This window comes from Eulemur rufifrons, chromosome 10 (assembly GCF_041146395.1).
Source record: "Eulemur rufifrons isolate Redbay chromosome 10, OSU_ERuf_1, whole genome shotgun sequence".
NCBI classification, from domain to species: domain Eukaryota; kingdom Metazoa; phylum Chordata; class Mammalia; order Primates; family Lemuridae; genus Eulemur; species Eulemur rufifrons.
In genome coordinates, this window is record NC_090992.1 from 18,706,911 (window position 1) to 18,734,443 (window position 27,533).

Genomic DNA, 27,533 nt, shown 5'->3' on the forward strand with positions numbered 1-27,533 from the left:
TATCTTCTCTTTTGCACCCTAGGAAATCAAGGAAACCATATTTTTAAAAGTCCAAGATGGTATAAATAGAGCAACATTCTATTATTGTTACTAAATATCAACAGTGCTCCTAAAGAACACTCTACAGATTTTTAGTCAAAAGCTGACATTCCCTTGAATGACAGACTAATGAAATGCATATGTTTGGTACCCAGGTGGGCTCGTAAATCTTTACCTTTTTTAGATGTTGCCTACCCTCAAAAGAGCATTCCCAACATTCGAGAAATCTTTCTGGGCTAGGTGTGGTGGCGTGCACCTGTAGCCGTAGCTACTCAGGAGGCTGAGGCAGGAGGATTATTGAGCCCAGGTGTTTGAGGTTGCAGTGAGCTATCATGATGCCACTGCACTCTACCCCAGGCAATAGAATGAAGCCCTGTCCCCAAAAATAAATGAATTAAATTAAAAAATAACAAAAATAACTAAGAAATCTTTTTATGAATTTGTACACACTGCATGCAGAAACAGTAAAAGACACTAAGAAAGAAAGCCCTTGCTTGAATCCATACTGTATTGCCTTGGAAACAGTGAGGCAGCAGAGACTCACAGAGGTCTAATTGAATGGGAAAAAAATCCTTTCTAGATTTTTTTTTTTATTTAAAACATTTTCCTTGTTTTATTTTTTCTTAATGACTTGCATTGCAGATGTTTTGTCGACCTTTCAAAATTTATTTATTTATTTATCCTGACTCAGGATTTCAATCATGTTAAGAAAACAGCTGGAAAGAAAGGTCAGTTCAAAGGTAAGGCCCGGGTGAATAATATGGTTAGACTGAATTCTTTTTATTTAATTTAAAGTACATCTGACAGGCTTCCTTCCCACGTTCCTTTTTGCACAAGCATGCTGCACAGTTGAAGAAAAGCTCTTCTTTGACATTCAATAACGCAAGGCCCTTCTAACCCAGTGGAGCGTACTGTCTAAAACGCACAAATGCTGCAAGCTGGAAAACTATTAAAAATCTTTTTATATATCAAGTTTTATTTCACCACTAACAAACCTACTCATATCCAAATAATAAGCCATTTACCATCCTTGGTTTTAAACACAAAGATCTCTAAAAAGTATTGCCGATGGGTCTAGCAAATATAATATGAATGTATAGAATATGCCTTTTACTATCTTCTTTTCAACTGTGTTTTCTTCCTGCCTGAAATAAAAATATGCCAGGTTATGTAACACTGCCTCGAATAAATAACTTTTGTAAGTGACGTTTCTCTGTACATCATGCAATAAAATGATACTTTACGGAAGGGTAATGAATGGCTAGCTTAAAGCAAATATGGTATAGTTTATATAAAACATGACTTTTATAACAGATCAGAAACAGAAACTGAACTTTTATTTTGCCAAGATATAATGCAATTCCATAGTGTTCCAATGAAACATAAAAATAAGAATTTTCCTCATCAGTGAAAACTAAGATCAAATGCTTTCTTGAAAAATATTTCAGTGACTAAGTTTTAAATCATCTTTCAATACATCAAACTCGATCTATTATAATGGAGAAGTGCAGCGCTGTGAATTACCCATTATGTTGGAAAATCCAGAAGTTGTTTTAATTGGTTTTGAATGAAAGCATTATTCTGCATTTCTAATCATGTTTCTTCTCCTAAGGCTAATATTAAAAATGAATTACAATTCCTGAGCAGAGGAATTGACTCAGAATCATGGCTGGGATTAACATTTTGTTACAGATAATCCACAAACTAGAGAATCCAAAAGCCTATAACTGAGAGTTGAGTATATTTTCTAAGTAAGAAGCTAAAACGCTCATTAGACACACTCCATGTGAATAATGAACCCACTGAAAAGAGTACATGTGTTATGTAAAGCATTTTACATTCTATTGTACAATGAGTTCCTCTTCCAAAATCATCAGTTTAAGTATTTAGTCACTAAATTTTATTATATATCTAGAAATGAGACACATGAAGTGTTGTCAGATGTCTTTTCCCTGGAATTATACATATCTTCAAATTGCTCTTACAATTTTAATTTACCAACCAGCAATGAACGGTGATTATCAATCACAACTATACACCACAGTTTAAAGTAAACTGACATTGTGGTCACAATAAATTAAATTAATGCTACAAGACAGAAGCTGGTCATTTGAGCCATGCAGTGATTTCAAGTAAAATTTTAAATATTAATGAGGAAATATAAACTGACCTATTCACTGACAATTAAGCGACTCCGATTTGAGCACCAGCAATCATTTGCATAATGAAAATGCCCTTCCCCCAATTATTCAAATTACAGTTTAAAAGGAAAAGAACACTCAAAAAGAGGTTTTTATTTGTAGGGACGTTTTAATGAGGTGATAGGTATCTTAATAAGTGTTCTTGGGTGAAGACACCTGGATTATTAAGCAGAAATTCTGCTGTATCCTATATTAATTCATAGCAAGATTTTATCAAGCCTGTTTAATTTATTAGAGACTTGAAGTACTTGGTATCACTTGCATGGTTTAAAGTAAACCAATTTAAACAAAAGATGAAATAAATGGTAAGTTTTGAAGATTTGAGTTTTTCAGATATTTTTCTTTTAGCTTAACAATAATTCACCACAAGTACAAATCAGGAAGATCTGCATGAAATTAACTTCAAAGCAGCTTTGCAAATGAGTCCTAGAGGGTTTTATGAAAAAATGTCATCAAGCGAAAAGAATTTTAAATATATTAATTGTATTGAATTATTTCTTATGTAAAGGAAACTTAAATTAAAGGGAAAAATTCCCTATCATTGCAAAATGATCTCTTGAGTGTGTAATACTCCTCAAGAGGAAACTCCCACCTGGAATAATTAAAAGACATTATTATTACTCATTGATTATTAACAAATTTTGAATAGCCATAATTTATTTCACTCTAGATTGCTTTAACCCACAGGCAGCTATAATTTTTCTCAAAATGAGACCTTTAAATATAGTGTTAATTTTTCTATTTTAAAAATAAAGAGTTAACATACAACTTAGTATCATATGATGAGTTTCATTTAGGCAATATAACAAGCTTTATAGATGTTTTTTCAAGTTATTTCACTTCTTTAGGCTCAAATTTCCTCCTTGAGGAGGTTAAACTAAATGTTCTCCTTAGTAATTTACAGCTCTGAAATGGCTGTGTTTCTTCAGTGATATTATTCTGAAAAAGACCATTTTTTCCTAGTTCTTTTTCATATGAACTACAGAGTCTGTCCAAAAATATCCCTTGTCATTTTACTGTTACAAGAAGGGTAAAATATTATTGTGAATAATAGAATCAATTTGATATAAGTGCAAAAAGAATTTTTATATGATATGAATTAAATCAACTCAAGCAAGTAACTCTTTCCATAAGTGACTCACTGAATAAGTAAAGGCAGGAGCAGCAGAAAGCAAAATAAAATAAGCATTTGGAGACTCTAAAGAGATTTGTCTACATATAAAAAAAGAGAGAACTTAAAAGGGCACTCAAATTCCAGCTATCAACAAGCTTGTACCATGCCCTTTGCTGTACAAAACAATCATTGCCACTGATACAATATGATTTCTTTTGATCCAATGGGCTGTTCTCATGGATAACATGGAAAGCAACATTTGCAAAAAAAAATTTGACAGGAGGGATTTTGCAGCCTGTTTTGGAAAAGCCTAAAATTTGATTAAATCTAATGGCCGAAGACTGTACATAAGTAAGGAAAATTTAACCCATTTTTGTTATTACTGTTAAATTTTTTTAAATTCCATTTTTGATAGCTCTTGGACAATGCTCTTTTCATGCAATGGAGTATAATGACAGATGTCCATGCACATCATCAAACCTTCTCCAAGTCAGGTTATCCCTGGTCTGTAGAATAAAGAAATAAAGATTCAAGATCCGAGATTACTGACTATATGCTTGAGAATGAGAAATGTGAAATATGACTGCCTCGAGAATGATTTTTCCATAGGCTCTAAGAATAACCCATGGTAGTTTTAATGTTAGGAGGTAATTTCCTTTTCACTATCAAACTTTAGTACCTTTAACAAAGTCTTACACATGAAGGCAACGAGACCAAGTTCTTTTCCATTGAAAACTTACACCTGTAACATTAAAACTTTGGGCCCTCTCATCAAATTCGGACTGTTTTAATTTGGAAATGTGCTACTTCTGGATATTGGAAGAATTTTGAGGTAGCTTCTGCATTAGCCTGTATTCCCATCTCAAAACTTCTACAATACAAACTAATCAATCAATCAACCAGTTAATTAACTAATCAACCAGCCAATGTATTGGCTAAATGACTAACCTGTCATTTTGTACCAGTCAAAATAGAAAGCCTGTAAATAAAAACAGCACCACCACCACCACAAACATGAAGGTCCACTGATCCGAGTGCTTCTACGTGAATGAATTACAAAATGTTTTAAAACACCTGATCAAATTTTTGAAAGAATAACTTTCTATGAAAAGGAACTAGGAGTTCCAATAAGCTCATCTGATACATATAATCACAAATTTAACCACTCATTCTAAAAACAAGCTCTGTACAAGGTACTGGGATATCACCATGTATAAAAATATTCTACTTTAGATTTTCCAATCTGTTTTCTCCATTTTATTAAGTGATTCCTAATCAAGCAATCAGACCAGAATAATTATATGATACACTCAAAAAGCAAGTCTATATTATGACCCAAACATCTGTTATTTTCTGCATAGAGAATTCTTTACCCATTACATTCTTGGAAAGGCTTTTCTTTAAGCAACAAATATGCAAGTAAGTTTAGTATTTAGAGGTTACTTTTGCATTATAAAGGTCTGGCTGCAGATTTCATTCAAATATGTTCCCAATTGTAAATTCTTAAATGTGATTTATAACATAAAACCTTCACATGAATAATCCAATTCCATAAAGCAAACAGAAGTTAAAATCCCTGATTATTAATTGCAATAGAGGAAAACCTCTAACAATAAATACGTTGATATTTGATAATTTTTTTTCTTCTTGATCTTCCTAATTTCTATTTAGTTTTCACCTATTTTTGTCTAGAGTAGGTACCCTTGTCCCCATTTTCTGAACTCCCACTAACTGCTTAATCCAATGCACCCCTGCCTTCCACTGTCCATGACCTTGCTAAAACTTAACAATGGCCTTTTAACTGCCAAATCTGATGGATACTTTCTAATCCAAATCTTACAGACACCCCTGCAATATATAACACCAATCAAAATGTCCTTCATGAAACTCTTTTGAGCCTTAATTTTACAATATTCCTCTTACAGGCATCTCCTCCCTTGTCACTTTTTGATCTTCCCCACACCTTTTCCTAATCCTCTGCTGGAAATGCTGGCACTTCCCAATGCTCCATCTCCAGCCCTATTCACTTCTCTCTTCTTCTTCTTGTAAGTTCCTTGGGCAATTTTTCTCACACTTAACCACCAATGGGCTCTTGTCCACTTCACTCCCTTAAGTTTCAGACTCATATATCTAACTGTACAGGACATCCCTACTAACAGCATCTCAAAATCAAAACTGGACTTTGAATCCTGTCCTTCAAAACTTGTTTAATCCTGACAGATACTGCTCACCATCCACGATATGTCCACCATAACCTAAGGGCACTCAGGGCTCTTCCCCCTTCAGTTAAGTCATGTTGATCCTTCTTCCTAAATATGTTCTAGATCCCTTGTCTTCTCTCCATTCTAACTTTCACCATTTGAGTCAATGTGCTTAGCATCTCTCACCCAAATCGCCACAATGGTCTTTCACTAGACATCCTGACTCCAAGCCTCAACCCCTCTAACCTATCCTTAATCCCACCACCAGACAATCTGCCTTCAGCGTACCTCATTACTTTTAGGTGTGGTTCTGGCACCTGTCCCCCAAAAGATATTCTTTCTCAGCAAATAGCATCACCACTTACTCAATGGTCAAACCAGAACCCTAAAGGTTACCCTTGTTTTTTCTCTTACCTTCACTTCTTGCATCCAATACTTCAGTGAGAGCTATCGACCCTGTCTCCAAAGTATGTACCGTATCCACCTGCATCTTCCTACCTCTACCACTTTCACCTGGGTTCATTACGTCTTGTCCAGAAAACTGAGAGTCTACTAATTGTTCTCCTCTTCCACTTTTGACATTCTATCTTCCAACTCCACAAAACAAATAGGGTTTTTTACATAAAAATTGTTATGGCAAACTCCAAACATATACTGAAATACTAATATAATATATTGTAATGATGTAACATAACATAATAGCACAAAATATAATATTATAGCATTATGAATTCCCACAACTCATTAATTAACTTCAGCATGGCCAATCCTGTTTTCTCTATAACCTCAGCTCCTCCATCTTACTATTATTTTGAAGCAAAATACAGACATACTTCATATGCAAATTTCTCAATATGTATTTCTAAAACATGAGGCCTCCACTTTTTAAACAGACATATATTAATAATATTGTGCCCAAAGAACCAAATTCCTTAATCTCATCTGTGTTCACATTTCTCTAATTGCCCATTTGTTTGTTTATTTAATAACTTGAATCAAGATCCAAACAAGTCCCATACTTTGTGCTGATTAATATGTCTCTTAAGGTTTTTATAATCGGTAAGTTTCTGCTCTAGCAACATTTTTCTTGAAATTTTGTTCAAGAAACTGGATAGTTTTGTCCTGCAGAGTTTCAGGACAAAATTAGAATTGTGCTGATTATATGCCTATGGTGTCATTTAAACATAGTCCGCTTTCCCTCTATTTTCTATAGACTGTTGAAACCGGAAGTTTAATATCTGTTCTTTTAAAGTCAGGTTCAATGGGGTACAATTTAGATACAGTGACAATCAAGGAACGGTGATCATTTTTAAAAACATTACTATGATCATGGCACTCCTATGCTTAAAATCCTCCAATAAATTCTTCCTGCGTGAGAATAAAATCTAAAAAATCCTTACCATGGCCTACAGGGTCCTTCGCGATCTGGTCACTGCCCATTCTCTTCCTCCCTGACCTCAGGTTACCACATCTGGCCTTCTCTCCATTGTGTCAACCTTCCACTTGTATTTCCACCTCAGGGATTTGCAGGTACTGCTCCTTTTGCCTGAAAGGATGCATACCTCTCCAAGGGCCTGATTCCTTATTATTGATGTTTCAGCTCATAACTACCTCTGAGAAGGCTTTTCTGTCCACTCTACCTAAATTAACTGGTGCATGCATGCACATAGATGTTCACTGATGTACCTCTTGTCTTTAAAGTCCTTACCATGTTCTGAAATTATATTCATCTTTTGTTTACTTATCTCTTTGCCTATCTCATCCCACTAGACCATAAACTGAATGTTTACTTACTACCCCAGTGCTGAAATCAGGGCCTAGTACTTAGCATAAGCTCAATAAATGTGTGTTGAGTGAATCAATGACTCAGTGAATGATCTGATTCCTACAGTTTCCGGCACTCTCTTCCCTGATGCTGTTTCTTAGATGTAGTGAATGAAGGCATCTGCTTTTTTTCCAATCCATCATGCTCTCTCTGTTCTCTGCACCTCTGCCTATGATACTTGGGCAAAGTTGTCTAATTTTCTTCTTTCTGTCTCTGTTTTCTGTCTCATTCATTCAAACTCATTCTTTACGTTTTAGTTAAATGTAAGAAGCCATCCATTCATGTCACATCCACAGTACACTACACATATAATACATGCTTCATGTATTTCAGAGAGGGCCCTATAGAATATAATGGCCACAAGTAAGGGTCTGGAGTCTCATGGTCTAGACTCTCATCTCTGATCCATCATTTAAGTATTCAGGTAAATAAACATATTTCATTTCATAAAATCTTTTGGACTCAGTTTCCTCCTCTTAAAAAGAATGGGGTTAGACCAGCCCGAATAAGAACAAGACCCTGCTCTACAAAAAATAGAAAAATTATCCAGGCATGGTGGCGTGTGCCTATAGTCCCAGGTACGGGAGGCTGAGGCAGGAGGATCACTTGAGCTCAGGAGTCTGAGGTTGCAGTGAGCTATGATGATGCCATTGCGCTGTAGCCTGGGCAACAAAGTGAGACCCTGTCTCCACACAAAAAAATAAATAAATAAAATATAAAAAACCCACAAAGAATTGGGTTAATATAATAACCTCATTGAACTCTTTGGGGTATTATATGATAATGATACATGTAAAATGCTTAAAACATTTAATCAATAATATCTGTTCTTTTTCTTGGTAACTATTATGTACTTTAGTCAACATCACATATTGAAGTGATTTGGCTTACTATTGGAGGTCTTGGATGGCTGGTGAGGCTAATGTTTTCTTTCTTTCATTTTTCTAATCCCAGCCCTGGGCGTGGGTTCTGACCCATCATAGTACTCCATGCATGGTTCTAAAGTGACTATAATGAATCTGGTTTCCTTGGGCCAGAAATACCCCCTGGGGTCAGGGGATCAAGAGTGTGTGAATAAAGACTAGTAGTAGATGCCCTAATAATGCAATGATAAAAAAAACCAATCAGGCAGGAATAACTGCTGTTGTGTATGTTTGGAGAGGGGGATGGGATAGCTAGTCCAACTTGCCTCCATGGATCTGAGAAAAGAAAGAATGGAAAGTTCAAATTCCAATCGAAGACTCCATTCTTTGAACATATTTCCTTCCCACCTCAGACGGGAACATTCAGCCTATTCTGCTATAAAGCCAAGAGCTACTTAAGGAATGGAATCATTTCACCCAGGTACAAAATCTTCCCTTGTTTCACATATTCAATAATCCATAAACTTTTTCACAAAGCAGGCCAAACCCCACAACATACAACCCCAGAAAGAAATGAGCACAGGTTTTGGTCACATTGTCCTTTAACCACTGCAAGTCACACACTAGATAAACGCCAGCAAATTTTTTCTGTAAAGGGGCAAATAGTAAATATTAAAATATTTAATAAGCCTAAAGGCTCTGGGCTACACTAATTAACACTGCTGTTGTAGTGGAACAACCATTGAAAACATGCAAGTGAATGGGTATGGTTGTATTCCAATAAACTTTATTTATGGGCACAGACATTTTAATTTTATATAATTGTTAAGTGTCATAAAATATTACTCTTCTTTTGATTATTTTTCAACTGTTTGAAAATATAAAAACAATTCTTAGCTTCCAAGAATTACTTAGTTATGTAAAAATGGGCACCAGGTCAAACTTGGCCCACAAGCCATAGTTTGCTGACCCTTACATTAAACCAATGTTATTAGCTCTTTTTCTAACTTCTAGGAAAACACAATTTTCTTTGTAAATGCAAAGTGGTAATGTCAGATATTCTCATACTAAAAATATTATTCCTACTGTAATTCCTATAAGTAACTACTATAGTAACTCTTTTAGTTAATGTGATACATAAAAAATTTTAAAAAATTATTTAAAGTATCTTCTTATTAAGCATTTGATGAGCAACTAATTCAAGGACGCTATTAATCCTAATTCCTCCAAATACTTATTGTTCTATGCCTGAACCTGTCAGTCTTATTTGTGACAATTTCCTCATTTATAAGAGAATAGAAAATGCAATGATGAAATCCCAATACATATCCATAAAACCAAGATAGCTCATTCAATCAATTATGGTTTAAAAATAATCACATGGTACATTCTTCCTGTGTTTCCAAAGGAAAAGAAATCCATGTTGCTTTTTCACTCAACAGATATTTATCGAGCACATACTACGTAACTACAAGGCAATGTGAAATACAGCAACCTTTCTTAGCATTTGTGCAAGAACCATCCATCTTTTTTGTGCATTTGCAAATAAGTGTCTGAAGTAGTTAAATGAAAAATGTCTCATTATTTTGATAAACCTCAGAAGAAATGCAACCACCTTCGCTCAAGGATCAATATGACCCACTGTTTTCAAGACCCAAAGTTCTCCAGGGAGCTCTACAAATTGACAGGATAGTCTCTTAGTGCTTCATTTGACACGAGATACAGCAAAAGACACGTAAACCTCGAGGTGAAGAGCCTCATCTCAGACAGTTCCATATTGGTCAGACAAGCGGGGTGGCTCAAGAAGGCAAGCTACTTCTTTCACAAGTCAATTGCGAATTACTCGCTCTAAATTGGCTCCACAGCTGTGATTTTTAGTTCTTAGAGTACCCTCCAAATAATTGATCGTAGGAAAAAAAAAAATAAAAGCCTGCTTTTCCTCCAGACCCACACCTTTCGGCGATCTGCCATTCCAACTCACGAAGGACATGCAGATCTAAAAACGGACACTTCTGGGACTCCGTCAGAAAAATGGCATATAAAGAGTTTGGCATAGGGCTGTTTGAGTGCTGTCAGGCACTCAAACACACAACTTATTCCAGTTTTGGAGACCTACAGAATACATCTATGAAGTACTCAGCCCCAAACAAACGAGAATCAGGGAAACAGTGCCAAAGTTTTCTTTTGTTTATTTTCAAAGGAAATGAGAAATCTTAAAAAAAAAAAGGGGGGGGGAATAGAGGAAGCCAAGACACCTACACTATTAGCCCCTTTCTGGGAATTTGAAGGAAACTCAGTATTTGGCAATAAACATGAGTTACAAAAACTGAATTCACTATCTTTCCAACAGCAGATACATGCTTTTATCTAATCCACTGCATGCAGCTAGAGAGTTAGGAGATCTGGAAGGGAATGATAAATGTAGATGCAGGTTGATATTTCAGGGTACAGAGGTAACTTGGCTTAATGTAACATGGCTGTGTGGGCATGATAGGTGCATGTATCTCACACATACAGGCGCGTGCACACACATATGGGGAGAGAGGTGGGGAAAGAAAGAGAAGAAAAAACAGTGAAAAAAAGAACATCTTCCCCATACAAATATTATACGTAAACATACACAGAAATAGAAAGAGAGAACAGAGAACAAACCTATCATGTCTCACAGAAAAATAATTCATGTCCTTTCAATCCTTCAAAAGCATGCTTCCTTTGAGCCTGGATTATTAGATAATTCCTACATTACTATTTTCCACAGATATCCTCCGGAAATTGTGTCAGTTATTTAATGTGCAGGTTAAATTAGACGCCTTTCTCACCTAGCATAACTTTAAAACCCTGCGACTGTCTTTACACCACTTCTGGTTTCATGGAAAGTTCACCGGGTTGACATTTACTTACACGACTGAATTCTAAATAGGGATTAATAAAATGATTAATTTACTCTTTTTTTTTTCTCCCCTCTCTCTCCTGTTTCCCCCGTGAGTCATGGTTGGCCATCTACAAGAACAAAATATCTAACTGAGGAAAACTGTCTTCCAACCGCAGCATCTGTCTCCCTGGCAAGCTCGGCTGACAGTTGGGTCCTGGCTCTGGAACTGTTCAAGAAGCTCTTTGGGGCTGAGCTATTGGTGGGCTCCCGTCCTCCTAGGTGTAGCTTCCTACTGATTCTTCCCAGTTTGAAAGATGGATTTGTGTATATTTATCCCCCTGAGAATCTGCTATTGTGCAAATATCTCCAGTTGAGACCCTAGTGGGAGGGCGCACGTGACACAGGAGAACCCAAGTTCCTTTTCTTGCAAAATATCTATAAAATAGCTCGGCAGTTCCCAAGGGTCTGCTTCTGGGTATTATGTAAGCAGCTTCCCCTTCAGAAAAGGAAAGAGATGCTTCAAGACACAGAACTAAAATTGCCCACAGCTCTCTAAGGGAATTTCAAAATAGCAAGTTGCTTAAATACCAAGGAAAGCACCTGGTTCCTCTCCAAGCCTAAAGATAGTCTGTGATAGTCTGCAGTAGTCTTAAGAAATGTAAGCAGGAGTGGGGGAGGGGAGAAAGCAGTGGGGGAGGGGAGCCAGAAGTGGGGGATCGGAGAGGAAGAGGCCATGGATGGCCCTGGGGAGACTGGAGACCACACAGAATAAATAATCCAGCAATGCACAACAGAGCAAATTCTGTCATTTTTGTAATTCTATTAAAAAAGTACAGCTGAAGAGGAAGTTTTATGTTTTGTTTTTGGAAAAGTGGTTAAGGTGGAGGAACGATATTCCAGTAACAGCACATCTGGCTTGTTTTAATTCAGAGCCTAAAATACTTCTGTCAGGCTCCCCCTTTCTTTCTTAAAAATTTCTTCCCAAATTCACTTTCTTCAAACAATGACTCAACCCATAGACCCCCTGGAGGCTCCTGACTCTTACAGGAATTAGAAGAGATCTCCTGTCATTATTCGATTCCACTTTAGATTGAGAAGAAAGCAGAAAGTGCCCACGATAGGCCCGCCTTTCTGTTGCCTGAGATACTTTTGAAATTTGCCTCATTCAAAAGCTGGAATAGGGCAGAGCACCTTCCAACTAGGAAGGAAAAAGCCTACTGGACCAATTATTTGTAACCCTCTCATTGAAAGTAAAAATAATTTAAACTCCCCAGAAGACCTAAAGGCATTTAAGAAAATCCAAGTAGTTCTGTACATTTAATATTTTCTAAGAATAAATACAGAGAAAAAGATTAAGGCTTCAAAGATCTCACGTATGTAAGTCTGACAACAAAAAATACACAGTGGAAAGGATTAATCTCAAACAAAACTTGGAAAAGAGGCTTTTGCAGACAACTATTCCTCTGGCTAGATCCCCTTTGTTTACAAAAAGAAGTAGAATTTGTACCCATTATATATTCCTTCTTATGGTTTCCCTTGTGAATTGAGGTTGTTAAAGTAACATTGTAATTATCTTTTATCTATAACATGATTTATTTATACTATGAAATCCTTTTTTACATTTTTAGAGTTGTAATAATTGAATGTTCTTCTTAATAGTCGGAAAAAAATAACATTGGAATAGGAAACAAATATTTATTTCACCATTCATTTTCCAGAAAGCTCTGAATGTTACTCCAATAAAAATATAGCTACACATTTAGTTTTAAACATTTAAAAAAATTTTTTTTTCAGTTTTAAAGGTCATATTTAGAACTGAACCAACTATGAATATGAATAAGTTGGAGGCCATGCCTAAAGCTGGTGTCTTTTCAAGTAAAAGACAAGACTTACTAATAGTTCCATTTGTTTTCCATTAAAAATCTACTCATTGTATTCACAGCAATCTACATGCCAGTATGTGAGCCTGCTTGGACAAAGCGTTTGCTTTGTGTGTATCAGATGCAACATTTACTTAAATTCCAGATAATTGCAAGTGCATCTGCTAGGCTTTGTCACTGGTCTATATGAACATTTTCACAGTGTATACAAAGAGCAATTATCCAACAACTAAAGAAAAAGAAACAGTCATTTCTGCAAATTATAGCCAGCTCCTTTATCAAGGAATAAGTTTGTGCTAAAAGAATACAACCCCCAAACACTTTTTTAAAATGAAACGTATTCACTCATACCACATACATTAACTATACAGAACAAAAAAGGGAGCTTTTTCAACTGTTAAATTACTAGGTCTGAAACAAGGATAACTGCAATTTCAAATAAAATTATCTCACAAAACATTAAAGTTTCCCCCTGGAGGAAAAAAACACACACACAAATACCAGATTTATACTAATTTGAGACACTAGTATATAGTCATATTCTCTATTCATGACAAAATGTTTCAACAATAGTCACTTATGCTATTTATCATCAGTTTTTAGTCCCCTAATTTGAGATATAAGCTCACAGAATCAAGAACATGAAGAAAAGTCAAAACAGGGAAGAGCTGAAAGAAAAACAAAATCATCCAAAAAGCTCAAAGTATTAAAAGTCTTAATTTAAAAGTTTTTGCTCTAGACATTAGAAATTCAATTCCAAGCAGACCTAAGGCACTCCAGTTCAGCTATTTGGTCAGTATTTACCTTTTTTTCTCTCTTTAACTCTTTCCTTTTTTTCTCCTTTACCCTCTTTCTTTTTTTTAACTTCATGCACAATCCCATTTCAACTGTAACACTCAACACGACCAGCCTTCCTTCAAAGCCCAGTCCAATTTTCAGACTTTGCCACCTCATGACAACTAAACAACATCCAGGGCTCTCCTCTTCAAGGGCCTAATAGGATAGATCTGTTCTTTTTAACAAATTCTCAAAGATATCCACAAAGATCACAGTGGTGTCATGAGAACAGAGAGTAAACTATTTCATACAAGACTAAAAAGTTTTTGTGACGTTTGACCTATTTGAAATCTATCAATTCACTGGGCATTTATTTCCTGTTTCACCTTCATTTAAATATCTTCATTATCATTTTGTAAAATGTATTATGTTACCGACCAAAGCCATTAGTCAGTAAAAAACCATCTCCGAATTCCCCAAACTGGAGAACCATCATTATCATTAATATTTCATGGAACTGCATTAAATGAGACAATATTCAATATTTAACTATCTAATCCTACAGTAATTTATATTAGAAAATACCAACCATGTGAGAATTCAGCCAGCCAGATTATTTTATTGGATGAACCTTTGTCATTATTAATAACACTTCAGTATCTCATATTTTTTCAGCACGGAAAGTAACATCCAAGGACTGAAAGTGATTTTGTTTCTAATTAATTCTCAAAATCCGTGGGAGACAGTGATGGAAGGATAAATATATTAATTTAGAACTGGAGAATTAAAGTCTGAGCCTCCAGATGCAGAAGTTTTACTGGAGATGGGGATTACTTGGGTGGGTCTTACACCTCATTAGATTTACTAACAATTTAGTGAGGAAGACTTGTTTGAACCTCAGAGAGTCTGAACTATGGAAAAAAGAAATGTACTTTCATTTCTTTCAGGTATCACGATTACTAATTTAAAAGCAGATTTGTAAAATTTATCTGGTATATTATGCAGAATTCCTTTTATTTATTTGCTTACTTTGTATATTTATACATATACAAGCATCCGCCCATTCTAAGTGAATTAGCTTTCAATTCAGAATGAGAAGAGTTCAAGTGGGTAATATTTTAATATGACTCTTGATGATAACAAAAATAATTCTACAGGACGAACATATTTGAGATTGGCGTGTGCTAAAATGAAAAGCATTTGGCTTAATACCCGCATAATCAGGAATGTCCTCCAATTCATTTTAAGCAACAGAGAAGTTCTTGTTGCTATTAACCTTTTAAGTTCATACTCCAAGGCGCTTGCTATCCATCCCCTAAGATCCTACAGGTCACTCTCCACATAAGGAATACTGACACATATTTGCTGGGGGCTTTTTAATCTATTTTGTTGACTGCCCTTCCTCTTTTTATTTGAGAGAATTATACATATCTCGCTAGAAGTCAAAGCCCTTGCCTTTCATGATAGGCTATGGATAGAATATGGAAGGGCCAGATTCTCTGTTTCCAAGACTTCCTAGTAAAAAAGGGTGTGGACACTCTATCTTAAACATGAAGCCAACCAGATAAATGCAGCAGCTGGATATTTGAATGAAGAGCCAAGGATGCCCCAAAGCAAGAATGGGGGTGAGTTTCTTGCAGGCATGGTACAAACAGCCACATGTCTAGGGCAGCGGTGCTGGAGATGCTAATGGCCATGGGTGTCCAGTGTGAGGGATGTGGAGGGCTTGACCTGGGTACCCAGGAGCAGTGGCAGAAAGAAAAGTGTCTAAGTCCACATCTTTCTTGGTGATTGTTATTCTCTAGCACATTCCTTCTCCACTTCCATTAGCCAGAATTAGTCTCTTTACCTTACAAGTGAGAACATGACCTGATGCCAAAATCACAAATAATAATTCAAATTGTGCAAATTTATTCTGTGTTGTTTAATTCTATAAACTGTTGGAAAATAAATTAAGAGATCCTGCAATATTGTGCATTGTAAAGAATATTCTCTTATCATAAACATTTCTTATCCAGAAGGACCCTGGCAGCAACAGATGAATGATCTCATAAATCCTTAGAAATTCACGTACCTAACAGAAAAAGAGCCAAGAGTCAAAGTTTAAATAAGGGATGCATCAGCAAAGGCTCTTCCTATTTTTTTTTCCAGCCACTGCTTCTCAGATTCAGATCAACAAGGAAAAGAAGATGGAAAAGAAATTTTGATGGTTTAGCTATGATTTACTGGAAATGAGATACATACATATCAAAAATCACAGTCAAAATGAGCATTAATCAAGAAGCTGGTATCAAAAGTCAGAGCTGACTGCCCAAGTCCAGGAAGCTATTACCCAGGGCTGTGGAAAGAGTCAGTGTCTCTGAGCACTCGTCCTTTGGCATCCACTTTCAGAGCTATTCACCTGCTACTTTTCAAGAATATTACTCTTCCTACAAATGATTGATAAAAGGTGAATCTAAGAGCATGCACAAGTTTTGAAAAGTAAATCCCAGAACCTACATGTTCACCATATGCTTTCAAATTCAACAGGGGAAAAAATTCTTTTAGAGAACATTTTTCATCCATGGGGTATTTGGGGAATATTTTAAAATTTTCTTTCCTTCCCAATTCCTATCACTTTTTTTTTTCAAAAATCCCTTCTTTAAAAAAAAAAAGTAAATCATAAATTGATTCATTGCTCATGAAAATGTAAATTGACAGCTTTGGGGCATGGAGTCATTTATCCATCCACTGATTAAATTTACACAGGCCACCGGCACATCCTAAAAGTGACCAGCATAAGAATTTGCCCTTACTCTGAAACCCAGATGTGAACAATGATGTGACTCCTCTTGGAAAGGAAACACAGTTTAATACTGGCCCTCTGGCTTTACCCTTTACTTAATCATGTCTGTTATTAGGTATCTGAATGTTTTTTGAAAAAGGAAATAAAGCTGAGAAGGTATATCCTTGACCTTGCCTGAAGCTATGCTTTTCTCAGAGTAAATATATTTGGAGTTCCAGGGCTATGCTATTAACACACACACACACAATAACAACAAAACAACTACCAAACTTCTGTAATTAAAGCATTATTTTATACATATGTGCGCGCGCGCGCACACACACACACACACACACACACACGATAGTATATTTGCCTACAGGCTATAAGCTTCTAGAGCAGAGACCAATCAGACACACACACATACCTCCCAAACTGTGTATGACTCTGTGTACACCCCATGGGGGCTTAATAAACACTTATGAATTGACAGACAAGAGAAAACCCAAGAAATGACAACCTTCAGGGTAGCCGTAACACAATTTTAACTTGAAAATTGCCCAGGAATAGACTTCACAATCTATAGGAACATACACAAATCATATAAAAAGAACTGGTGCCCCTCATATACCTAGAATGGCCTTAGGGAATAGCTTAGTGAAAAATCACTGTTGTAGAAAGTAGAGTTCAGGCTATCTATTTACTGTTTGGCTTCTGCAGTGAATCCAGCTGTGAGCAACTTTTATTCTGTAATAACCTTTAGTATAATATAATATAATAAATATAATATAATATAACTTACAGAATAAGTTTTAAAATATAGATTAGAACAAATGCAAAAATTTGTTCATCTCTAATACTTCTTGCTAAATCTCCAAGTATCAAACCCCTTCCCTGTTTCAATCCCCAAGATTCATGTTACCATTTTAATTTCCCTGAAGCCAAAGGAAACAAAAGCATAATGTACAATGCTTAAATCGTTTTTTTTCAACAGTAGTTTCCCCAAATAAACGGTAATTTGCAACAAATCGTAATTTTCCTAGTGACTTCTCTAAATGATGCATTAAAGGTATGCCACAATTCTTAAAACACATTTCACTCAGTGTTTCCTAGAAGACAGCTTTCAAAGGCCTCAAGTTCAAAAGTGGTTTATTTTCTTCCCTAAAGTTCATATAGGCCTTCCACCTTGGGGATGTGAATGGGAAAGATGTAGAAAACTTTGGTGGTCACTGGAACTGAAGAATTACATATATAAGATGACATGTCTGTTAACAATTTAGCTTGGCCACATCTCCTAGAAAAGGTAGTTATTTCAGGTATTATCTATTTTGAAGAACAATTTCCACACTGACAAATTTCCAAAAGTGTATGGTAAGAGCAAGTGGGAAAAAAAGTACAAAATAAGCCACGCTCAAGATTGATCACATTAAACTGAGAGGTGGGATTTAAAAAAAAAAAAAAAAAAAGGAAAGAAAGAAAATTATTTTGCTTGTGATGAGGAATTTTTTTTTTTTAACAAAAATACACAAGATTCAAAATCAGTCTGTATATGTCTTTATCATCAAAGGCCAAACATAAAATGTATTTTAATTCACTGCATTAGCGGTGCTGTCTTAGGATTCTCTCATTTGAGTTACTCATAAAGATCAATAAAACTTTGCAAATACTACTTTGCACATCACCTTAACCTTCATGCTCACCCTACCCCATCCCACCCCACCAACCCTTTTACCTGTGTTCCCCAGTACAGCCAAGGTGTGGGCTTGGTCATCTGCTTTGTTGAATAATTTGAGTTAGTTTTCCAACACATGCCTTTGAATATCTAAATCATTATTTGTTCCCAAGAGTACAGCATCTTATATTTCTTCCCAGCATTATGTCAATCGGTCAGGAAAAAGTCTGATAACTTCCAACCTTTTCCAGATTTCCCTATGTCAAGCCAAAAATACCTCATTTTTTAGGATGATGCCTTTCATATTTTGGATTCTCACCTTCATAGCAATAAGAAAGGATACTTTTATTTTTTTCCTTGTTTTCTTGGCAGCCTCCTCTGGACTGTGAGAAGTGATGATGGATTATTTTTCCACACTCATCCATGGCCCTCTCCGTGGCCACATGTAAATTCACCAATGGATAATTAAGCAACAGACATATCCAATAAATATAATAAATAAATTTGATTTTTTTCCCCTTAGTAATTGGTTTCATCTGACTGAGTCTGATTATGTGTGGGGATATATAAATAGGATTAGAAAGGAGAAAAATTAGATGCTGGGTCACACATATGGTAGAGTCCTAACCACTGTGAAATGTTTGTCTAATAATTATGTTGTTGTTATTCTTAGGGTTAAAATATAGAAAAGAAGCCTTCTCAAGAAGTTTCAGCGAGGTTAAAAATAAAACTGGTGGCATGATCATTAATGTAAGGAAATGGTAGCCAACTACAGAATAAATTTTCCTCTCGTATGTATCCTCTTCCCACTAACTCATCCCTCCCTTTCCTCGCACCTCCATTAAATCCATGCCGGGAGTACCAAATCTTGACTGAGGTCTCCAATTCCGTGTGTCGTATCACAACAGTGTCTATGAATAGAAATGAATTGGACATACTAGAAGGCAGAGAATGAGTGAATATTTGTATACAGCTACTGCCTGAGCAATTCCTAAAATGAAACAAAATTAAATCATCTTTCTAATACATTCTAGACAAGAAGAGTAAAGCTTTATCTGTTTTTTTTTTTTTTTTTTTTTTTTTTTTAAAGCACTGACCCCCATTTCCATTTGCTTTCTTAGGCACCCTCTGGGATGTCTAAGAAATTCTCTTACTAGCAGATTTAGCTCTTAGCAGTGCACTGTACCTCATCTGTCTTGGGAATCCAAAAACTGCCTATTGAAGGAATAAAAAAAATAAAGACTGAAATATATTTTCCTATACCTTTAATTTGCCCATGTTTCTTCTAAGTAATTTCTACTGAAATGTGTAGTGCATAACTATATACTTTTACATTTGAAATGGCTCAGAAAAATTATCATAATTAAGATCGGGAAGTCTGTTGCAATGAGTTCTCTGGCAATAATTGTGATTTTAGCTATGCAGATATTTACTGTTTGGATTAGCCATATGCACGGCTATAGCTATCTTCTCTAATGGTTCAGTTTCATTCTTAGAAATAATGTAGGAACCAAACTTGACTATTTCCAACAGTTACACTGTAATTTTAAAATGACTTTAAAAAAATGTTACAAATATAGGAAGCAGTTTATACAATTTTCTGAAATGATTATGGGATTTTTTTTAACCTCTGCCCAAATCATTTCTATTTAATGGTATACTTCTTTTCTCTACATATATTCTTATTCCTCTAATTGAAGTAGGAGAGATGTCAAAACATTGAGTATCATGAAGTCCTAAGCAATAAGCCTTTTTCAAAAGAATCCTGTTTAGAATTGTCCTATCTAAAGATTTAGAATCAGGATACTATCGTTAGTATTGATTTCATCTTCATCATATGAATGATATTCTCCAATTTCAGTCCTTGCCTACTAATAGGTAAATTAAAGATTGAAAACCCTAAATAATAAAAAAAGAAATGACTTATTCTTTTGAACCAAATTCATAAACAAGCTCTTTATTTTACAGGGTACACAACTCCCTTTTATATAACTTAAAAATGAGTGCTTTACAAAGGTCATATTAACAGAAATAAAATATACAAAATTTCTAATTTTTTAAAATAGGCATAAGTTTACATATAGCTAAATAATTTAGTCATCAGAGCAGTAAAACAGACTGGCTTTTGGAAACCTGCGTTCTAAACTTTTATAGATCTGCATCACATTCCAGAAATAATAAGCACATGCAATGATAAGAACAAGTGAGCTGAAAACTTCATATTATGTCCCCAAAACCTGTAGCAGAACTAAATTAGAGACGAGAGAGTAGCACTAGGCAGTGTCCATAGGTCACTTAAACAAATATCCAGGACAGCCAAGCCTCCTTCCAAACAATCACAGTCAGTCCTGAGAAGTCTCAACTTCCAAAGAAACCAACTCTGTCCTCCCAAACAACGAACTGCTATATTTTGCCAAGACAGAAGTGGTTCTTTAGCATCCACCACGAACATTCAGGAGCCACACAGTGTTGATAAGATGAGAGATGCTGTTAACTGTTCATCAAGGATCAATTCATATTGTTCAGGAGAAAAAGAAAATCTTTACTGGGGAAGAGATTCTACTTTAACATATTAGCTGCATTATTTGGTTTCAATTTCTCTTTACTAAGCTCACAGTGAAAAAAGTTAAAAACACCTGCTCTCTTTTCACTCGTAGTACAGCAGCAAAGCACATTACTCTACTTTTTTCCTGATAATTCTTTTTGCTAAACGTCTCGTAATTCTACACTTAGAAGAGATGGACCAATGAAAGTCTGTCGGTAAAAATGAAGGAACTTTATTTGCACACTATTTCTCAAGGTGCTTCAGTTGTTGCCATTAAGAATTCATAAAAAGGATGCAATATCTCAGTTTCAGTAGCACATTGTAGTATGCAATATATTAAATAGATTAGGGGTATAACATGAATTTTAGGGAAAACATTTTGTAACTTTATGAAATCTTTTAGAAAAATGAGCAGGGCCCAATATAAGGTTCTCCTGTTACACACTCATAGCACAGCTAAAATAATTGTGTTAAGTAGTGGTTTATCTCTCTTAGGTAGAGAAAACAGCCTAAAATAACAAAAAAGTATTTTACTGATAGTGTATAACAGTATTTTACTGATAGTACTGAACAACGTGAGCATTCCTTTTATAAAGCAAAATAGAAACCAGAAGTACAAAGAATACTTTGACAAAGCTACTATTTGCTCTCACCACATAAGAATCTTATAAAATTACTGTTGGTTTCTCAAAATTTTAAGTGGGGTATTATCTAGTTAGAAAATAGATTACATTTAATCAAATATTGCTATGTCTCTTACCACTGAGAACGTATCAAAGGACACGTCCCCTCCCTGCAAAACAGAGGTCTTGTAACATTCCCTGAAGGTTGGTAATCTGTGGTATGTACTGAGTGCAGAATGGAGGGTTTCTCCTCATGAGTACATAAAACTGTTGCTTTACACAAAGTAACGTGAGACAATAACACACTGCTTTTCACGCTGCCCCCTTTGAGGTAAGTAGCTTGACACTAAGTTGTGCCTCTTTAAATCTGACTGTAAGTTTCAGCTGTCAAGTAGGGAGGGATAAAAAGGCCCTTGGAAATGACCTTGACCAGAAATTCACCAGAAATCACTTCTCAAAATTAGCCTGCACAGAATGGAAAACAATGAAAAAGCTAGCCAAACAGGTTTTCCTTGAAAACACACAAGTAGTTCAAAGTTCCCTTCAATTACACAATGCAAAAAAAAAGCAATTAATTTTAAGAAACATTCAGTAGCTCTAGCATAATAAACACTTCACACATGCAGAAAAAAAAAAAACTCCATTCTTATCAAAATGAAAATGGGAACTCTCACAATACAGGCAAATGTGATTGTCAAGTTCCATGAATCAACAGTCACAGATACCTGTCTTTCTCTTTCTACATAGCCTTCTTCCCAAAAGAAGTTACCCTGTCCCACGATGTCCAATACCACACTTTAGCAAATGCTGAAATTCAACATGAGGACCAGTTGGAAGTAAACTACCTAATTTACCAACAAGCCTATCAAGAGGATGGTATTATTTTGCTACATTAACCTGAAATCAACACCAGGCACAAAAAGTTAAAATGAGCTTAGTAAAGATTTGACGAAAAACTTAATAACTGTAACAGTAATAAACCCACCGACAACCCACAAACATGACACCACACAGAACCACGTACAAGTAATACGAATCCAGATGATTGAATAGTAATCTAACCTGGCATCACACCCAAAACGTAGACATGTTTAATAATTTAATACAAATTCTCAGAGCTTTTCAGAAGTTGCCAGGAAACTAGAAGTAGAAAGGGTGAGTGAGTGAAAAAACAATCTGAGTAGGAAAGAATTTAAATCAATGTACTCTTGGTCTTCACATCTAGTGAAGATACTGATACTGAAGCTAATTTTGATGTTTCATAAATAAATTCATGTCCTGAATATATTATGTAACAATTAGAAATCTTGCCCCATGGGTCCAGCAAATAAGTCTTTAGTCTGGTCAGTTATCTCTTTGCATCCATGTGCGTAGAATATGCCAGAGAAATAACACAGCTGCTCAGCATGGGGTATATTGCTTTTTGTTTTTGGTCCTAGAATGAGAGAACCATGATGCTTTAGATGCCTTGGGTTCTTAGGATTGCAGTTTACTATATGAATTCATTTTGCTTTAATAACCATATAAACAAATGCTTCACTCATAGACAACTGTGATCTTAATGAATGGAAGTTGTCTCTCCCTCCTCACCTTGATCAAAATGGTAAATTTGAGGGTCCATGAAAATATTTTAAAATAGCAATATTGCCATCTCAAGGGATCCATGAATAAGCTGAGCTTTCATTCTAAATAGAATGCTTTATTACTATCAACAGACTACAAAAGAATAAGTAAGCTTTCAATCTCAGAAATTGTTCACAATTTTAAGAAAGGCTTTTGTCAACACAGGGGACTCAGAACAGGTGAATTTGCATGGTATCTTCAAGTAGGTTTTCTTCTATGTATAAGAAGATCTAACTAGTTAATTTACAGTTTTTGTTCTTTAGTCCTGAACCGCACTGTTTTATGCAGTTTTTCCAACATCAGCTAAGTTTACATTAAAACAAAGTTTAACAGTATTATACAAATGTACTCTTTGCACATAGGTAATATGCTGCTTTGATGTGGCAACCACACAGCAGAGGGAGGCTTCCTTAAAAAACAAAAATTTCCCTCTTTAAAATGCATGTGCCTCAGAGTACCCCTGAACTGGATAGCCTCACCTGAGTTTAGAGTTCAGAGCTCAAGATGCTAATACAGGTACTGAAACTGCAACCTGCTGTACCACAGGGTCCCCCTCCCTACAAGCTGCCATTATATTAGTTCACTTTTCCATGGCTTAGCAGAAATTTTACAACTATAAACTGATTCCTTTCTAAAGTGCTGATTTGTCTTTACTTGCTGGCCCTTCAGTTTTTCTACTGAACTGGGACTGAAAACTTAGGAGGGAAAAAGCAAAACAAATGAAACCTGGTAACTGCTAAGAACCCTCCAAAGAACTTAAATGATACCAATGCATTAAAGAACTATTGTGTATTAATTTTTAAATAATATTTTAAAGCAGATCCTGGCAGCAGGAGTTACAAAGTGAGTTCTATTTTTAAGAAAAGAGTTAGGGTTCACTTTACATGCATTATGCTGACTATTTTGAATAATTTTATTCCATGTGTATGGTAGAACCCCCAACACCATCCCCCAATTGACAAGATGCCACTTCAAGTAACATCTAAGAGAGGGCTGGTTTGGGGTTAGAAATCGCTGTACATGTCTCACAATTTCGAATAAAACAATACCAGCAATCTTCCTCTTTCTCCATAGCCCTAAATTTATTATTAAGTAAATTTAGCAATAGCTCAATCACTGGAGAACAGGACAGTATGTGATGCACTAAACCACTTATATGTTTATTATCTTTGCAAGCAACATGAGTAGTGGTGTCTATTATTGCCTCCTGCAAATCTGCAGCAATGTGATGCAAAACAGCATTTTTAAGAAATTCTCTTTTGGAATGCAAATGATCCTTCCTGCAATTTTGAATATTTTAGCCAGCATGTACCATACAGTAGTTCTGGAATCACTGGCATCTGTCATGCTGTCAAAACTGAGTCAAATGCATTGTAATCCTGGAGAACGATAACCTTAAACAGCAATGCAACGTTAAAATGCATCCTAAAAAAAAAAAATCTCTATAATTGCGATGAACATTAGAGAGAAACCGGCAGTCCTTCTGCAGGGAAATAACAGTCTGCTCTACCAATCTTTCACCTCCCCCCTGAAACTCATGCAACTAATGATGACCTCCCGAAGTGCCGAATTTAAATGTTCCAGCATTCATCTGAGGATGAAAAAAAAAAAAAATACACAGAAAACCATGAAACAAGTTGTAAACTGCACAAACGCAAGGAGAGAAAGAGAACTGCAGCTGATTCAGGAGCGATTGCAGAATGAGGAGCAACAGAAAGGAAACAGGGAAGAAAGAAAAGGGGGAAAAAAGCCTTAAGCATTAAAGAGTAAGAAGTGAAAAACATTTACCAGCAGCTCGGTCAGTAGCTTCGCTCCCTGACACCATCTACATAGAGAGATAACTTAGCCTAGAGTCTTCGGTCCCAGCTCGCTTTGGAGCAAAATTCCTTCACTTCGAGGGGGCAACACACACCCTCAAGAAAGAAAGAGAGAGGGAAAGAAGGGGAAAAAATAATCCCAAAGACCAAGACAGGCTTTCCCCCTCCTCCCTCTTACCCGCCCCCCGGACTCCCCAAACGGTGCTCGCTTCTGCACAGTTCTGCCGGCTGTGCCGCTGAGCTGCTGCCGCTGCTGCCGATGTTGCCGCGGCGGCTGCTGCTGCTGCTGCTGCTGCTGCTACTTCGGAAACGATTAGGAGGAGGACGCCCAAGCACGACCTGAGCCTGCGAGCCACCCAGGACCAATGTGCAACCTGCTCTGGAATCAAACCCATAACACACGCACGCACACCCAGTGGCTCCTGCACGCGAGCCCTCGCGCGCACACACACGCGCCCGCCCGCGCGCCGCACAGACCCACACACGCGCACACACATGCACACACGCGCGCGCGCACATACATATAAACACACACAGGCACACACACACACACACACACACACACACACACACACAGCGCCGCGCGCCGCCCGCCCGCCCGCCCGCGCGGTCCCTGAATGGGGAGTAAGAGCCAATCCCCGGGCCCGAGCGCGCGCACCGGCCCAGGCCGCCGGGGCTGGGTGGTGGCGCTGGGGCTGCAGCTGCTGTCGCTGCGGGATACAGAGCCAGGGAGGGGCTCACGGCTGCGAAAGAGGGGCGCTGGGGACACGTGCACCCCTTTGTCTGCAGAGAGAACCCCAGCCAGGCGTTTCCAAGACCAGACACTGAGCGCGCAAACCCCGGGCGGCGCAGAGTTCAGTTCGGCTCTGGGGTTGGCCCGGGGAGGCTTGGTTCCCTGGCTGCACGCACCGAGGGTTCAGCTCTGCGAAACCCGATGCACCGCAGCTGCACCCGGGTCTCTGGGAACAGAGGAGCTCAGCAAGCCGACGCGTCCTGCAGACGACCCGAGCCTGCCCTGGCTCTCGCGAGCATGCCCAGTGCTCGACTCAACCCAGATCGCTCCTTCCAGGGTTAGCAACGCAGAGAGGGGCAGAGTCGAGCTCTGTGGCATCACGAGAGAAGGCAGAGAGAAGGCGAGAGGTTGCAGAGCCTTCCTCCAGCTGCCCAACCTAGACTGCCCTGAACCTGCACCCGAGGGCGTGGTGATGGGGAAGCTAGGCTTCTAGACCTCGGGGAGAAGTTGCTTCTCTTTTTTACATAAAGGGAATTCCAAAAGGAAGCAATTCTCGGCCCAGGAAAGGCTGATTCAGTTACAGGGCAATTAACAGAAAATCCGGCAGGCCCTGGCAGTTTGTAATAGTAACAGCTAAACATGCATCACTTGCTTACCATATGTAGGCTCTGTGGTATGTGATGCCCATGAATTATCTGATTTTATCCTGTCTAAACACTATAGGATCAGCCCTGGAAGGAAACTGAGGCCCCAGAATATGTTACCAACTGCCAGTTGGTTATAACTAAGCATCTGGGAATCTAAAGCTGGCAGTCTGACTCTTAGCCACTGCAGACAGAATGCAGCGCATTGATGAACCCTCTGCATATAGAGCCAGGGGAAGGTCTGGTGGAGGTTTGGGTGATAACATCTTCAAACTGTACCTAGCTTGTCTTCAACAACCTGTAAACATTGAAAACCTGCATGCCTGAAATTTGCCAATGTCATAATAGTACTATTGATAATATTCATCTCTTGACTACATACTCTGTGTCAGCCTTTTATTAGGTGCTGCGTATTTGCGATCTTAATCTTTAAAGCACCCTGTGGAGAAGCTATCCTCACTTCCATTCTACACATGAGGAGGCTGACACTGAGACGTGGTGTTGCTTTCCCCAGGGGACAGGGCCTGAATGAAGGCATGGTTTGTCACACTCCAAGGTCCATGCTCTTTCTACTAAAATGTGTATCTTCTTTAATTGCATCCTGAGTAAAGCCAGGAAATAAGGGCATGGCAGTTACTTTTGATTTTATTCAATAAACACATTGATTTTCTGGCATTCACTCATTCAACAATATTTACTGAGCATTTACTTCCTACAAGGCACTGTCTTAGAGGTGACAGAAAATGACAAAGACACCATCCCTATTCTTTTTTCTTTGGCTATTCTAGCAAGAAAAGAGTGATCATATGCTTATGATGCTAATGAGGGACATTAACTGAGCGCTTGCTAGGAATTCATTTCCCTCCCTTGTTCATCATCTAGCAAATTCCTATATATCCTTCATCTCTCTGTTCCGACATCAGCTTCTCCAGGGGAACCACCCGTGATCTCTCTGGCTGGGTCAAGTATCCCATGTCATAGGCTTTCAAGGAATCATGCAACTTTTCTTTTTAAAATTTGTTGTAGCTGCAATTTTCCATTTGTGCTGTGATTTAGCTCGTGTATGTCTCCCAGATATACATAAACCTTCTATACTGTAACCTCCATGGGGCAGGAATGTGTCCATTTTTATTTTCCATTTATCCTCTAGTACATGTCAAATGTTAAACTCTCTCTCTCTCTCTCTCTCTCTTTTACACGCACACACACACACACACACACACATCACTCTTAGAATAGGAATAGCAATTCTTAGGGGAAGAACAGCTTTTACTCCCATTTAACAGATGAATAAGATGAGACTTAAAGAGGTTAAATAGCTTGCTCAGTATCATATATCT

General features: G+C 37.2%; 1 protein-coding gene across 1 annotated transcript in view; it reads right to left on the reverse strand.

Moving 5' to 3' along the window:
- TENM2 (teneurin transmembrane protein 2) overlaps positions 1-25,262 on the reverse strand; it is a 1,169,384-nt gene extending 1,144,122 nt beyond the window's left edge. Inside the window, exon 1 of the mRNA XM_069483866.1 lies at positions 24,788-25,262. The gene's annotated coding sequence lies outside the window, so the exon portion shown is untranslated. The remainder of the gene's footprint in view (positions 1-24,787) is intronic.
- Positions 25,263-27,533: the final 2,271 nt, after the last annotated feature.